Source organism: Gouania willdenowi, chromosome 18, assembly GCF_900634775.1.
Source record: "Gouania willdenowi chromosome 18, fGouWil2.1, whole genome shotgun sequence".
NCBI lineage: Eukaryota > Metazoa > Chordata > Actinopteri > Blenniiformes > Gobiesocidae > Gouania > Gouania willdenowi.
The window spans coordinates 18724947-18740299 of record NC_041061.1 but is presented as its reverse complement, the minus strand read 5'-3'; the positions used below and the strand labels follow the sequence as shown (position 1 = coordinate 18740299).

At 38.3% G+C, this 15353-nt stretch overlaps 1 protein-coding gene across 1 annotated transcript in view; it reads left to right on the top strand.

Annotated features, from left to right (window-relative positions):
* LOC114480854 (ephrin-B3-like) overlaps nt 1-15353 on the top strand; it is a 70817-nt gene that overhangs the window by 34098 nt on the left and 21366 nt on the right.

Here is a 15353-nt window from a genome sequence, read left to right as displayed (position 1 = left end):
CAAAAACCTAAAAAAAAGCTTTAAAGCACATACAACAGTTAGTATTTTAAAGCTTTGAACGTTTTTGTTATCCTACAGAATGTCATCATCGCCATTACTCTCCTTCTGACCGCCTTCCATGTTTTACTATTTGTGGTGAAATGTGTTGATTTGAATTGTACGTGATTTCTCTGAATATTGTTGCCACAGGCTTATGAAAAGGTGTGTGGATGAAGCTTTAGGTACCTGTATCAAAGAAGTAGGGTTGTTTGCTGTTATCCGATGTGCTGGTATTGTCCACCACTAAATTTCCGATATTAACCGATACCGATCAATGCATAGAACCCTTCCCCAACCTAATTTTAGGTCATATTATATATATATATATATATATATATCACCATGGAAACAAGAGGTCAAGGCTTCTTTTAATGGGATGCCCCAATGGATGTATTCCACAAATAAACTTCTGTGCAAAATAGGAATACTTATTCAACTTCAGTAATGGAACAAGTGCCACATGCATTTTTATTGGGTCGTCTCAAACAAGAGTACATGTAACGATGTTCACCAATATCACATTTTATGACTAATATCGGCCAAGAGAAGCTGTTTTTGTCCACCAGCGTGATTTTCTGCAACATATTTCTTTGCGTGTTCATTTGCGTTAAGTTGGCTAACCTCCAGCCACTCAGTTCTGATACTACAGTTGAACAAAATAAATAAAAATTGGTAAATCCGGAAATTTGAGTCCGATATTCATTTTTAGGCTAATATCCGATATAAATATCGGATCAGGACACCCCTAGTAAATTCATTGCTTTATGGAACTTCTCTGACATTTTTAATGCACAACAATCTTAGGATAATATTCCCAAATAGATACACAAATGTGCATTCCAGCATTTGTTTGGTGTGCATTGTTTATTTTAAGGGTGCATGTGCACCACATACTGTATGTGCATCCCCGATTATAGGAATAGCGGAAATTTCCATTCATATTTTTTTGTGGTAATTTGGTTCAACATTGCTGTGTGAGGGAGACATTGATTATTATTCAAGAAATTGGGAATTCATGTATGCTAACCAACGTACAGGACACAGCTGTAAGTGTGTTTTGAAATAATTTGGGGTTGTGACTCAGGAGTTTGCAGATTTTGGCCTATAACTGCAGGGTTAGAGGTTTAAATCTCTCTCCTGCCAAACACCACCTGACTATATATAGTTGTCAGTTCTCCACTGGTCTCTGCTGCTGTATCCAAGTCCATCATGATGCTGGCTCTACTTGTTTGGTGATGCTGGCTAGCAGCCGCTTCCTAGCAAGCCCTATCATACCCACAAGCCCGAGGGCTTTCCAAAGTCGCCCTCCAGCCAACTTCCACCAACAGGTTCCAAGACTTCCAACCATTGCACTGGCTTTTGAGAATATGGCCTTGATATTACTTCCATCCTCACCTCATCGGATACCTTCTGATTGATTAGCACCACCTGTTTGGTATCTTGACAATCCCTTGATTAAATGTGTTGGTAAAATCGAAGATTGGTTGTGTTGATGACCTCAGCAGTTTCATGACCTAAAACCAACAGAGAAAGTTAACCTGGAGCTTTTCAGTTGAATGGAATAGAGTGGCTTCAGGGTTCTGAGATTTTTTCTCTCTTCGTGTCGCGAGCTAGGAGTAAGAAAGTCCGTATAGAAGAACAACGTGTGCGCAGAGCCTTGAAGACGGTGAGATGGGACGACAAGACTGGCGCTGACCCATTTCTCCAGGCCACCAACTGAGTGGATGATATAATAGTGAGGAGGTACATGCATGCACACACAAACCTTCAGACAAACTCACAACGCTAGTCAAACAAGGACACAGACCTGAACACTCTTCAAATTTCAATCCTAAAGAAACAAAGAATGGGGTTGAGCAGCTTTTGGAATGATTATTAGTTTTTTTTTTTGCGAGAAGCTAAGATTGTAGCTTCACTGTAAACACCTGATATGGTAAATTACCAAACTCTAACTCCATGTAAGGACTGGCCAGTTATGGCCAGTCTGCCTTAAGCAGGCCAGATATAAACCACACTGATGATGTACACCAACATTGCTGCACGGACATGAGTTTTGACTTACGCTATCAGAAACACACATAAGCAGAGAGAGCACCAAACAGCAGCAGATTTGCAGGGACACACACTCCCTTATGGTTAACCTAAAAATCTCAGACTGGTCTTTCCATTAATGCAACTTTTGAGAGAAAAACCCTTGTTCGCCCTAAAGCTAGACTCTGCTCAGTTATCAAAAAACGTGATAACTGTACCTTTAATACATCAGCGTAACCTGTGCTTAGCTAGCATGAGAAAATCCAAAGTAATACTTGAAGTCGGAGATGGGCAACTTTTATCAGAGGAGGGGCCATAAAAATGTGAGTCTGATCTGAGGACGACATTATCAACGTTCATGTTAGCATTGAGAATGAAGACCCATCTGAGCATTAACATAGGAAAGAACAAAGACTTTTGTCATTGTCGTCCTTTTGTGTGGGTTTTCTGGATGCTCTTGAGTTTTTAGACATTTTGTGCGTTTATTTTGTCGATTTTATTGTCAATATGGCAATTTTTTTGGGCCTTTTTTTATGTTTATCAAGTCATTGAATATTTTTGTTGTTTGTATTTTTGTCATTTTGTGCAATTTCGTTGGTATTTTGTGTGTCTTGGAAGTCCTTTTGTATATTTAGTGTGTTTTTGTTATCATTTTGTATACTTTTGTCGACAGTTTTGTGCATTTTGCTGTCCTTTTTTGTGTCTGTGTATAATGTACAGAGTAACTTCATGAATTACATTTTTTTTTGGGGGGCAGCACAAAATTAGACCGAGGGCCCCCCCACCAGTTGCCAATGTCTGCTTTAAATCAACCGTAAGCCCTGCCTGTTTCTCCCATATCTCAGCCGCCTGCATCGCTCAGTACAACCACTTTTATAAAAAGGTTTTAAATCAACTCTGCACAACAGAAGTCAATCTGGAATAAACTATCAACGTTCTTTGAGTATGCATGAGTAGCCATCGAAGTGTTCATTTTCTTCGATTGTAGCGATGTTGTGTTGTCGCAACATACACACATACATACAGTGTATAAACCCACACACACACGCACACATGAACCGAATGCCCTCGCTGCCCCCAGATGGGAACATTGACCCAGTTCTAGAGAACATTGGTTGTGACTGTCCTACATGGCTCGCACTTCGCTGACGTTACACAAGGCTCATGCATTCAGTCACTGGTTCTCCCTTAAATGACTCCGTGCTCTCTCTCTCTCTCTCTCTTTCTCTCTCTCTGAGGTTCTCCCTTCCCATCTTTGTCCACGCATGTCTTTCTTGCAATGCCATTATGCGCATCCATGCTCCAGCGCTCACATTTACTGGAGTTATTTTTCAAAGTGGGCAGTCCGACTTGTTCATCTGTAATTAGGAACAAACAAGAGGAAGTCCGCCTTTGTGTTCACGCCCCTTATTTATGACCTTATTTATGTCCCTCCCCTTCCTCTCACACAGCAATGATGATGACTCCCCTCCGCCACCCCCGTGACCTCATGCACGTTATATACAGCATACAGTATATAGGCTCTAAGCAGCTTTAGGAGCTTATTTAGGAGCTTTAGGAGATTGTTTTTTGACGTAGCCTTACTCGACTTATGGCGTCCTAATGTCACAATTGTCTGCCATTTTTAACCTTCCGTGCCTAGACCAGATTATGCAGGACAGATGCGTCATAGGCTGTATGTATACATGCATAATGATGTACACGTAAACATTCATGACCTTTATGCACATATTAGAAAAAAAAGGTTACACACAGAATCAGCGAGGCAATACCCCGCTGGATTAGCTTTACGCCCCAAAGCAGTGCTGTCAAATTAGATTTGGATAAAAAAGTACAGTAGAAAGTGTGAAGAAAAAGCAGCAGTTTTGCACTCTTAGAACAGGAAATCACAGCAGATGTGTCACAACCAATCAAGCCTCATCGCACGGGTATGTGTAGGAATACAGCGCGTTTCCTGATGTAACACTCGGATGTCTTCTTTATCGTAGTTGTTAGAATGAAGATTGACTTAGTTTTGTTGGTGGTGGAGGTTAATAAGAAGCAGCCTTGGCATTTTTTCTGACCAGATCAGCCCACTACATTATCAGCTACACCATGTAGAAGCTGTTATTAAGTCAGCGATGCTCAACAGCTGGCTTTTTATGTCTTAATCATATCCCCAGAAAACCTTAAAATGGAGAAAGTTTTAATCCCTTTTTTCCTTTGGCCATTTTGCTATTTTCTTTGTCCTATTTTTACCCCTTTTCAAAAAAGTTTAGCTACTTTTTGCCAATAAATATCTTTTTTTTTGTAAATTTTTGCAGGTTCATTTTGACACTTCTATCCAATTCTTTTCCTTTCTTTAGTTTTTTTTGGGCCACTTTTTATCAAAGTAAGCTAACTTTTGCCCAATGAATAATAATATTAATAATAACAATTCATTGGATTTTTATCACTGGTCTCATTTTTCCCTACATTTTGCCTCATTTTCTTAGACAATTGTGGAACTATTGTTGCCACATTTTGCCCATTAAAGCTACCCTTTTCCATTACATACCACCTCTTTATTTCCCCATTTTTTGGCCACTCTTGACTGCTTTTGGCCCATTTTGGTCACTTTTCACTCTTTTATTCCCATGTTTTTGCCATGCAGTATTTGGATCATTTTTGGCCACCTGTTAACATGTCTGCCTCCACTCACTTGTCAAAAAAAAAAAAAAACATAGCTGACCGTGACGGCCCACTTTGGGTTCACGGCCCACCAGGACGATGCCCGGTATGCCAGATGGCCAGTCCACCCCTGATAAGATGCAAAACCCATGACCTTCCAAACACACGAGACGCAGAACGACTTAGATCCAGAGGAAAGGAGGAGGTCATGGGTGGTGTACGGTTGATCGTAAATAGGACAGGATAGATGGAGAGAGAATAACTGCTGAGGAATAAAATGTCACCGAGCACAGAGGAGAAATCAGCCATACACGGTCACAGAAACTGAGCTCATTTTCTCTGGGGTGGACTGTGCCCCCGTGTGTGTGTGTGTGTGTGTGTGTGTGTGTGTGTGTGTCGCTTGAGCTCTCAGGTAATGGTGTCTACTCTGTGGACAGATGTGTGAAATTGAGACACTGTGTGAGATTTCTGCGCGAGTGTCCTCGGTCAGCATGTGACGCATCATGAGAGTTCAGCCTGTGACCGAAGTCGGTGCATCCAAGGTGTCATCACCTCAGCTTATCTACGAGGGTTTATCTCAGTAAAGCTAATTGAATTCATACATTAACTTTATAAAGCTGCTAAATTAGCATCCTTTCATGGAATTTGAACAGATGGAAAGTCTTCATCGTGATCAAAGTCCTTACGCCTGTAGCCTTGTGAGCCTGATTATTTCCAACTGCCCAGTTTCATGCTTGCACTTTCCATGACCCTTCTGGTATGCAGCAACAATCAGTTGTGTAGTTATGTTATGGTTGGACTAAAGTAACTAGATGCTGTATGGGAGACACAAAATTTGCAAACTTAATTCTCAAGCAAGAGCAGACGCAAACCTCCTCCAAGCGCCAAATCTCCTCTTATCCAGGTATTGGCAGTTATCTGGATCATTGATCCTGATCATTGGACCATGATCATTCACACTTTAAAGGCTTGGAGCTAATGTACAGTATATGCTCATTTATAACCATACAGTACGTCCAAATGTATGCACACCCCTATTTTTTTGTTACGATGAAATGCACAATCTAGTTAATTCTAATAAGTAACTCCCATGACAAGTTAATATTTCTGAACTTTCCCGGAAATTCCCATACTTTTGTTGCTTACTTACTACTAATATTACTTATTAGTAGTAAGTAAGGAAGTTGTTGTTTATGAATTACGATCTCAACATGTTTGGGTTAGGATTAGGGTTAACGTTAACCCTAATCCTAACCCTGTTTGGCCTGCAAGCCTGCCATTAAGTGTATGATAAGGCACCCATGAGAATAAGGCATTAATAAGTACTTAATGATGACTGATGAAGAGCCAGTATGTTACTAATGCTAATAAGCAACTAATCAATGGTTAGTGGGTGTTCCCTAAACTAAAGTGTGCCAATTTCTAGTTAATTCCAATAAATAACTCCCATGACAAGTTAATATTTTTGAACTTTCCTGAAAATGCCTGTACTTTTGTTCCTGTGGAATTTTACTGGAAATGTCCCGCCCCTAAGAAACCCTTTTTTGAAACTTTGTTCTAACATTTGGCGTTTCTGATGTGTTTGTTGTAATTATGATGGTTGAAGACAGGCTACATTTTGGTTTTCTTCCACTTTTCTTCCACTTTTCCCAAAAAAAAAAAAAAAAAAAAAAAAGAGATGTTGAGGCCATCGTCTCTGCCATTCTATGCTTTTACCAGCTTAAAATTATTTCCTACAGCTCGTACTTACCCTGTCTGCAAACCACTTTCATACCGACATGTCACAAACAAACTTTCAGAGGCCTATTTTTGTTTTGTTTTTTTGTTCTCCTTGTTTGTAGTTGGATCCAAGCGCTCCCACTACACAGTCAACAGTGAGCCTTTGTCTCTATTGACGGCACACTAAACTTGGACACATTTGGAAAACATCACGCTACATTGAAAGTAATGATATGCTCTGCATTTTCGAAGTGGAACGATAATCATATCATGGTACGGTGTGTGTGCCTTTTTTTTTTTCATACATCAAAGGAGGGGGGAGGGGGGAGGGGTGAATTAATGCCAGTTCTGTTTCAGTACATTACTTTTTACCTTCGCCACCAACGCGAGGTAATGGCATGCAATAGCTCGGTTAATACGTCACAGCCAGGTTGTAAAAACGCCACGGCAGATTTATGAAGACGGTTTTTAGTTACAGGAAATTTCAGGGTTTCGGGATTTTTCTTTCAAAAGTTGGGGGTGAAGATGAGGGGACTTGGGAGAGGACGAGACAGAAAAATGGAATCCTTTGGCTTGGCCACGAGGGAGCTCGGATCAGGTTTTACACTCTTCATCATCGTCGAGATGACACACATGGAGCCAATTTGAATGACTACAAAGAATTTAAACAGGAAGGTATGAGTTAATCTAATGCCCACTCGACCATACAAACACAAATTATGTGTCGTTGCTCTCCGTGAGTGACAAACCTAAATGTATCGTTTTTGTGGTGTGATGAAAAAGAAGGAATTTGCGTTAAAAAATGCACCGGAAATCAAGCACGTACTTTTAATTGAATGTGTGCAGCGATCTTCTCCTGTAGCATGTGTGCTACTTCATAGATACTGCATAGTCGAAGGGCTCCCAGTTAGAAAATCACTTCTTAAATACGACATTTTCACAGTTTCACTTTTATTTAAAGGGTATTCCTGTATGGTTTATGGTCATATTTTGTATATAGCCCCATGTGACCCCAGCCCCTTGTAACCCAGCCCTTTGTCGCCCCGGCCCCATTTGGGACAACGGATGGATATTAGCCACTGGCTACAATTTGGCGTGTTTACATTCATGTATTTTTTATGTCCATTAACATGCGCTGTCCCAATCAAATAATTTTATTTATATATTTATTTTTTTAAATGAGAAGGAAAGCTAGCAGTTACTTAACCCTCCTTTTTTCCTTGGGGTCAATTTGACCCCATTCAATGTTTATCATTCAAAAAAATGTGCTTCATATTTCATGACTTTTCCTAATTTAATGGGTACAATTGACTAAGCATGACATGATCATGATGTTATTTTTTTTTTTAAATGTGGTGAACACATAAAGCATGCGTTTGTGTTCCTCTGGGGTCAATTTGACCCCAAGGGTAAAATGTGTTAGTAGTAATATTTGAGGATAATAGGAGGGTTAAAAAGGTAGGAAATGTTTCAGTTTTTAACGCGCAACACTTTATTTCTCCCAATTCCTGCAATTGGTTCTTTTTGATTACATTTTATTGAAAATGTTATATTATATATAACATACCACTGACTATACGCCACATCTGCAAAACTTAAAAAACATTTGTCACAATAAATATTTAAAGATGGTTAACTCATTGAGTGCCATTGACGTCTATAGACGTGAATTGTGTTTTTTGGCTGGGGTTGCTAGGAGACAGTGTGACGAAGGTCACCCGTGAATATCTAACTTGCACCATGATGTAGTGACCAACTGGTGACATGTACGTGGCATCAGCGCACCTTTGGATGAGAGATCACCCATGATGGACAGAGCTCAGATTGAGAGGAAAAGAGTTTACGACACAGAAAATGGCGCTACGAGAGTTAATGCTGAAGTTCCCAGCAGCTCACACTCGACCAGAACATGTGTGGAACTAAGTAGAGTATTGAGAGTGTCGCGATGGTGAGAGAAAACGATGTCCGGGAAGAGGAAGTTGCATGTGTGGAGAACGACGGGGGGAGAGACTTGGAGGACGGCCAAAACCACAGTAAGCAAACCATTGACCCAGATAGCAAAATAATAATAATATTGCCATCAAAAGCCCGGTCTCAGTGTTATTTTTGTAGTTTTATAGTAGGAAACTAATGTAGGAAAAAAAAATAACTTCAAAGTCACGAATAGATTTTTTTCAAAAAAAGACATTTTTCTCAGCGTTTTGTCACAAACTGGCGATTTGTGTGAAACTTGCCTCTATTCAACTGCGGATTACGGAAGAACAAAACAATGTAGAAATAAAATGATTCTTTCTGAAGAAAGTACAGAGTCTAATCTTTCAGAATCTAGTTTCCGATTCCAGATTGTCATAGGAAAAAATATTCTGTGGGACTTGAAAAATCAGTGAAAATCATCTAAAATGCCTGGCACTGAGGGGTTGGCTGCTCTGAAAATGGCTGGCAGTGAAAGAGTTAATATAATACTAAAACTTTATTAGCTGTATTTAACTTTACTAAGTACTATAACTACATCTCTATTATGTATTTATCGTTATGAGTTTGAATCCTGGAAAGTAAATCAGATTTTAGATGGAGCTCATTGGTGACTAGACCTCCTGAGGGCCCATGCGGGCCCCGCGTTGGTAACCACTGACTTAGACAAAAGGAAATCAAAGGGGATCCTCTCACGTCATACTTCCACTCATAATTACCGCCTTCATTAACCTGACACTCCTGTGATTCCACTAACAGCGCCATCGCATGTGGAATATGAGACGAGCGCAGCAAAATGAGAGCTTTGTTCCTCCGCTGGCTTCTGTTTGCTTGTTTATTCATTCCATTTGTTGTTTAATCCACTCTTTTGCGCCGTGCCACATTCCATTTTTTATTCCCCTTTAATCTTGTTGTCATCAGAAAACATGCTTCCCCGCGTCACGCACACACGGTGTAATTGGAGAGCGAGCAGCCCCAGTCGGCCTCGTAAACACTGCTCGTGTAAAATGGCAGAATGTTGGAAGTTGAGTTACAGAAAAGTGGCAGTTTGATTAGTTTTCACTTGACATAAGGGAAGCTTAATCTACCTCAGACTTTGGGAAGAACCTGATCTCTCAGAATAACTTTTGACCCTCTTTCCTCTCTGGGTATTTTGTGTCTCTCCAATATGTGTCTTTTAAGTGTTAGGATTACAGCACTTATTGGTAATTATTCTTATCCTGCGTGTTCTTTCTTTCTTTTTTCTTTTTTCTTTTTTCTTTCTTTAGTATTTTTCTGTTTCTCCTCCTCAAGATTCATAATTTAGAAAATTCACATTAAATCAGCCATATGTGCTACAGATTGTCCACTTCCACTAAATTGTAGCTCCAACGCTGAAGAAACTTTTGTACATTATGAACCTATTGCAAATTATTCCCCTGTTTTCAAAAATGTAAACTTGTTAAACGTGTCAAATTTTGCTGAATTGACACCAAACTTGCCACAGCAGATCGTCTGTCCTACACAAACTATCCACGCAGATTTTGGATTTATCAAAAAATTGAGTAAACAGTACTTGTAGATGATGTTTGGAAAATATCAGAATTGTATTTAATATTTTATTAGTATTATTATTATATTTATTTTTACAGCATTTTAAATTTTGCTCTCATGCTAATAATTTGAGCCAATGAAAAATGGCATTTTCAGTTTTTCACTTAATGGAGCCAAAAAAATCATTGTTAAAAACAAACTACAAACATCTCCACGCTGTCTACTGTATATACAATGTGTGTATTTTTGTCTTAACTGAGTTTTTGACAACTTCAAAATCTGCCTTTAAACGCCAACAGCTGGTGTCTTGTTTTGCCTAAAATTGCCTGGCCCCAACCACTGCTGTGCAGCAGCTATAATTTAAATTCAAGATGCACCATTATCAAAGAAAATTTATTTTTTATTTAAAAAAAGGTTAATGTGTGCATCATCAGAGAAAAAAAAATACCCAAAGAAAATCACCAAAAATAAATTAATACTGATGAAATACTGATCATTTATTATTATTATTTATTTATTTATTTTTGTTTCAGGCATGTGACATTTTGTGCAATCACATAATATCCCAAAATATATACACCATTTGATGTTAATAAATAAAATTAAATACAGTTATACAAAAATATATATAAACTATGTTTAATTAGACCCACACATACGTACATACACACACACACACACACACACATACATACATATCTCATACAGTGTATCTGATTAGCATGCCTGAAAAGGGTTAAGAAGAAGTAAACCTATCAAATCCTACCCCTTCTCCAATATTATTATTTTATATTAGATTTTTCCTTTTCATTTAATTGGTTTTTTCTGCTCGAACGTCTTTAAATAGTATCGCGGCTATAAAAAAAAAACAAAAAACAAAAACCCTGCTGTGATAACACAACTGCCTCTGCTAAAACCCCTGCTCGTCTCATTTGTTACTGTAGGTTTTTGGACTGTGATCACAGCCTACGCTTTTATGTCGTGTTGCATTATTTTTTGCTTCCCTCTCTCATGCTGTTCACATCTTACTGCCCTCCGCTCTGATCAGATTTGGTGGAAAGAATGTTGCTGAAGCCCGAGAACGAGACAGGAATGACTGTTTCGCTCTCAGCTTATAAACCGATAAAGAGCTGATAAACTCCAACTCCACTTTTATGAACTTTAATAAGATACATGTTGTGTACAGTTGGATGTTGTAAATATAGATAAACACAGTGAGAATGTGATCAAAGCAGGGGATTTGCATATAGGACACAAGATTCCCACGATACGCCCTGTTCAGATCATACATTTCATCATGGAGTGTTTACAAAGAATTGGCTTAAATACACACGCGTACACAACAGCAAAAGCAGCCAAGCGTGATTAGATGCACTTTTAAAAGTCTGCATCTCATTTGTTCTGCTGTGTCTGCACTGCACACATTGGTTTTGGTAATATTAAAAAAAAAAAGAAAGAAAGAAAGTGGATTTTATGAGTGAAGAGATCCAAAACATTTTTTTAGTCGTGAATGTGTCTGGTTAATTATCAAAGTATGGGTTCATTGGGACAATTTTAGGTTTTTTTTTTTTTTTTCAACCATTCAACTATTTTTCAGATCTTAAAACACAGTTAATGCTGGGCTATATCAAGCTAAAAAAAAAAAAAAAAAAAAATCTACTTTTTTTTATTATTTTTTATCTATTTTTAATGAACAAAGCGCCCCCTAAAAGAGCGAGTTACACCAGGTATCACCAGCAGGCTGCGTAGTGCAAAAAATACAAATGTTGGACCAATTTTGGCTTTTCCACACAAATACGACAGCACGTGTGCGTGAATTCTGTTGAAAGAAAGAAATATATATCGATATAAACACCATAATTATATCCTATATCATGTATCAGATAATCCTGATGTATCGTTGCATCATCCAGCCCTAGCTAGATTATACACACATCTCTGTGTGGGATCGTAATTAAACACCTTTTCAGGCTCATTAAATGATATTTTTATTGGTTGTATAGCATAAAGGAATAAGATACCCTAAATTGTTATTATTTTTATTTTGCTTATTATAAACAAGTAAAAAAAAAAAAAAAAAAAAAAAATATATATATATATATATATATATATATATATATATATATATATGAATACAAAAGCAATACCAGAATAAATAATTAAATAAATAAATGAACCCACAAAAATGGAAAATCCAGCCATTAAAAAAACTAAACTCGAAATAAATAAATAACTCATCCTCCAAAATATGAAATCAGCTATAAAAAAAAACACCTGAAAGAGATAAATAAATAAAATGCAAAAAATGTGATACCCAGCCATAAAAAAACATTTGAAATAAATAAATAAACAAATACATAAATAAACCCCCAAAAATGGCAAATCCAACCATAAAACACCTGAAATCAATACATTAATAAATTAATGAATATCTCCGAAAATGTGAAATACAGTCACCTGACATAATTAAACCACCCTAAAAAAATTGGAAATGCAGCCATAAAAACAACCACACCTGAAATAAATAAATAATTATATAAACCCCCAAAAATGTGAAATAAATCCATGAAAAACAACACCTTTTTAATTAAATCTGCATACCAAATGTGACATAAAGGTGTGATTAATAGAAGTGTGTTTGGCAGACACACACACACGAGCATGTGCAGCATATATAACCAGTACTGCTCATATACTGCACGAGGAGATGGAAGAGGGAATGAAGCAGAAAGGCAAACATGGAGGTCCTAAAGTGTGCCGTAATGCAAATGAGATGACTTTGCATAGTCTACTGCAGTAAATGTCACTCTATATGAGGGTGGAGGTGAGCTTTAAATCCCAGATTGAATGAAGGAACAATGGGAGATGAATGTGGAAAGCACCGCCTGCCCTTTTTTTTTCATAGCAGCAGGCGAAGTGGAGACGTGATAATAGAGGCCTGGCCTGGCACTGACCTTGGTAATAACAACACAGAGGAAGACTCTCAGCCACTGTGTGATCTCCTCCATGAACTCCACGCACAGTACGCCACTAATGCCCCCCCCCATGCCTCCGTCTGTGCAGTCTGATTGAGGCTGACTGCAGTATTATTTCATTAATTAAGTTTTTCCACTTCCTCCGCCTCTCCCCGCTGTCTTCCTTTCTAACCGACGCCCTTCCTCATCCTCTTCTTCCTACCCCCCTATCAGTGATGATCATTGTCTCAATTACTCATCTCCCCTTTATCTCTCTCTCTTCTTTGTCTTGTCTTGCTCGTTTTATCTAGTCCGTCACTGTTCCTCACACTCATTTTTTGAGAGAACCATATCTCCTCGTTGCTCTCATCAGGATTTGACTCGATATGGAGACATGGACCAAAGGAACACACACTTCTAGTCTGAGCATTGATATGGTTTAGTTAGTGAAAATGCAGGAGGCAGACTCACTAAATCTTCCTATACCGTTTCAGAAAGTTCCTGAGATTTATGCTATGGATTTTAGAATTTGTAACTTTTTGACTTATTAAATGTTTTCTTTCCAATTCATTTTTATTGGAAATGTCAAGCCTTCAATTTTTTTCAACCCATTTCAACCTTTTTCAACCTTATTGCAAATGTTTAGCTAATGCTAGGTTATTGCTAATGCTATGTTAGTTCCAATGCTCGGTTAATGCTAATGTTACGCTAATGCTAACACTAGACTAATGCTAACGTTAGACTAATGCTAACGCTAAGCTAATCATTAGGTAAATGCTAGCGCTAGGTTAGTGCTCTTGCTAGGTTAGTGTTATTTCTAGGCTAATGCTAAGGTTCGGCTGATGTTAGCTAATGCTAGGTTAATGATAATGCTAGGTTAATGCTATTGCTAGGTTATGCTAATGCTAACCAATGTTAACGCTAGGTAAATGCTAACGTTAGGTTAGCGTTAATGCTAGGTTCGTGCTATTGCTAGGTTAGTGCTGAGGTGAGGCTGATGCTAGCTAATGCTAGGTTAATGCTTTTGCTAGGCTATATTAATGCTAGTTTATGCTAACCAATGTTAATGCTAGGTTAGTGCTAATGCTAAGGTTAGGCTGATGTTAATGCTAGGTTAGTGCTAATGTTAGGCTAATGCTAGGTTAATGATATTTCTCGGCAAGTGGTATTGCTAGGCTATGTAAATGCAATGCTAATGCTAATGACGGTTAATGCTAGTTAATGCTAATGCTAATACAAATGTATGCTTATGCTAATGAATGCTAAGGCTAAGCTAATACATTGCAACGTGGGCCAGCACCTGCATCCTGACTTGTATATTTTTCAGGAAATGCACATATTGTCATTTGCTTTGTTTCTGTTAATATGAGATGTTTTTTCTACCTGTTTCTTTTAGAATAGGCTGTTTTTTTAACAGTTTTTTACCAATCACATGTGTGAATTTTCTCCTTTCCGACTCCTGCTTTCTTTTTCTCATTGTCTGCTCTTTGTATCCCTTACCGCCTCGGCCGCTCTTCCCTTAATGGAGCCATTAGAGTCTCTCACCTCTCAGCTATCTATCATGCCTTTTAAACTCCTTCCTCACTTTCTCTGTTTTAACTTTGCCACTCTTCCTCGTCCTCCGCCCTCGTTCTACATTAACTTAAGTTTCGTCTCTCGCTCGCTCCGTCCGCCGCCCTCACTGGGTCATCTCTCCATCGTCTCACTGGGTCTCTCTTTTTCCCCATCATATCACCAACAGCTTGTCACAGGCAATCAGTCTCCCTGCCTCGCTTCCTCGCGCCGCCCCCCTCCTTTTTTTTTGTGATCCTCCTTTCCTCACCTCCCCAGTCTCTCGTCACCTTCTCGTCCTCCTCCTCTTGTCAGTAGTTGTTAATCTCAGAAATCCCCCAACTCCACACGGGTTAAACCGACCAGTTGCAGAGGAGTTACTCCACACACATGCAGTGCACTTAATACTCTAATAAACAACTTTATATACAGTATATCTCCTTTAACTAAAGATCTCCTTTGGATTTCATGGTTTAAGGATGGATACTTTATGCATATACACAGAAAATAGATTTTGCATTAAATTTGAATGTTTAAAATACGTCTTGGCCTATTCAGCAAACTAAATATTATGTGAAATTACTGCAGTGAGCAAATGGAGGCTCTGTACTTCTAAAATACCATAAATAAATAAGATTCAAATTTCAGAACTTGGATGTATATACAGTATTTCCCCTTGATTTTTAAAAGGTCATTGTAGTAGAAATGCATATAAAAGATAGGAGCAAATGTTTGCATGACACATAACACGCATGCAAAGTTAACTCACAAAATCCAAACAAAAATCACAATAAAAGGCACAAGTATGAAACAAAATTCACAAATGTACTTTAAAAACACACATGAATACAGACATACACAAAAATAACTGACCAAATACACTAAATAACACCAAAAATACACATA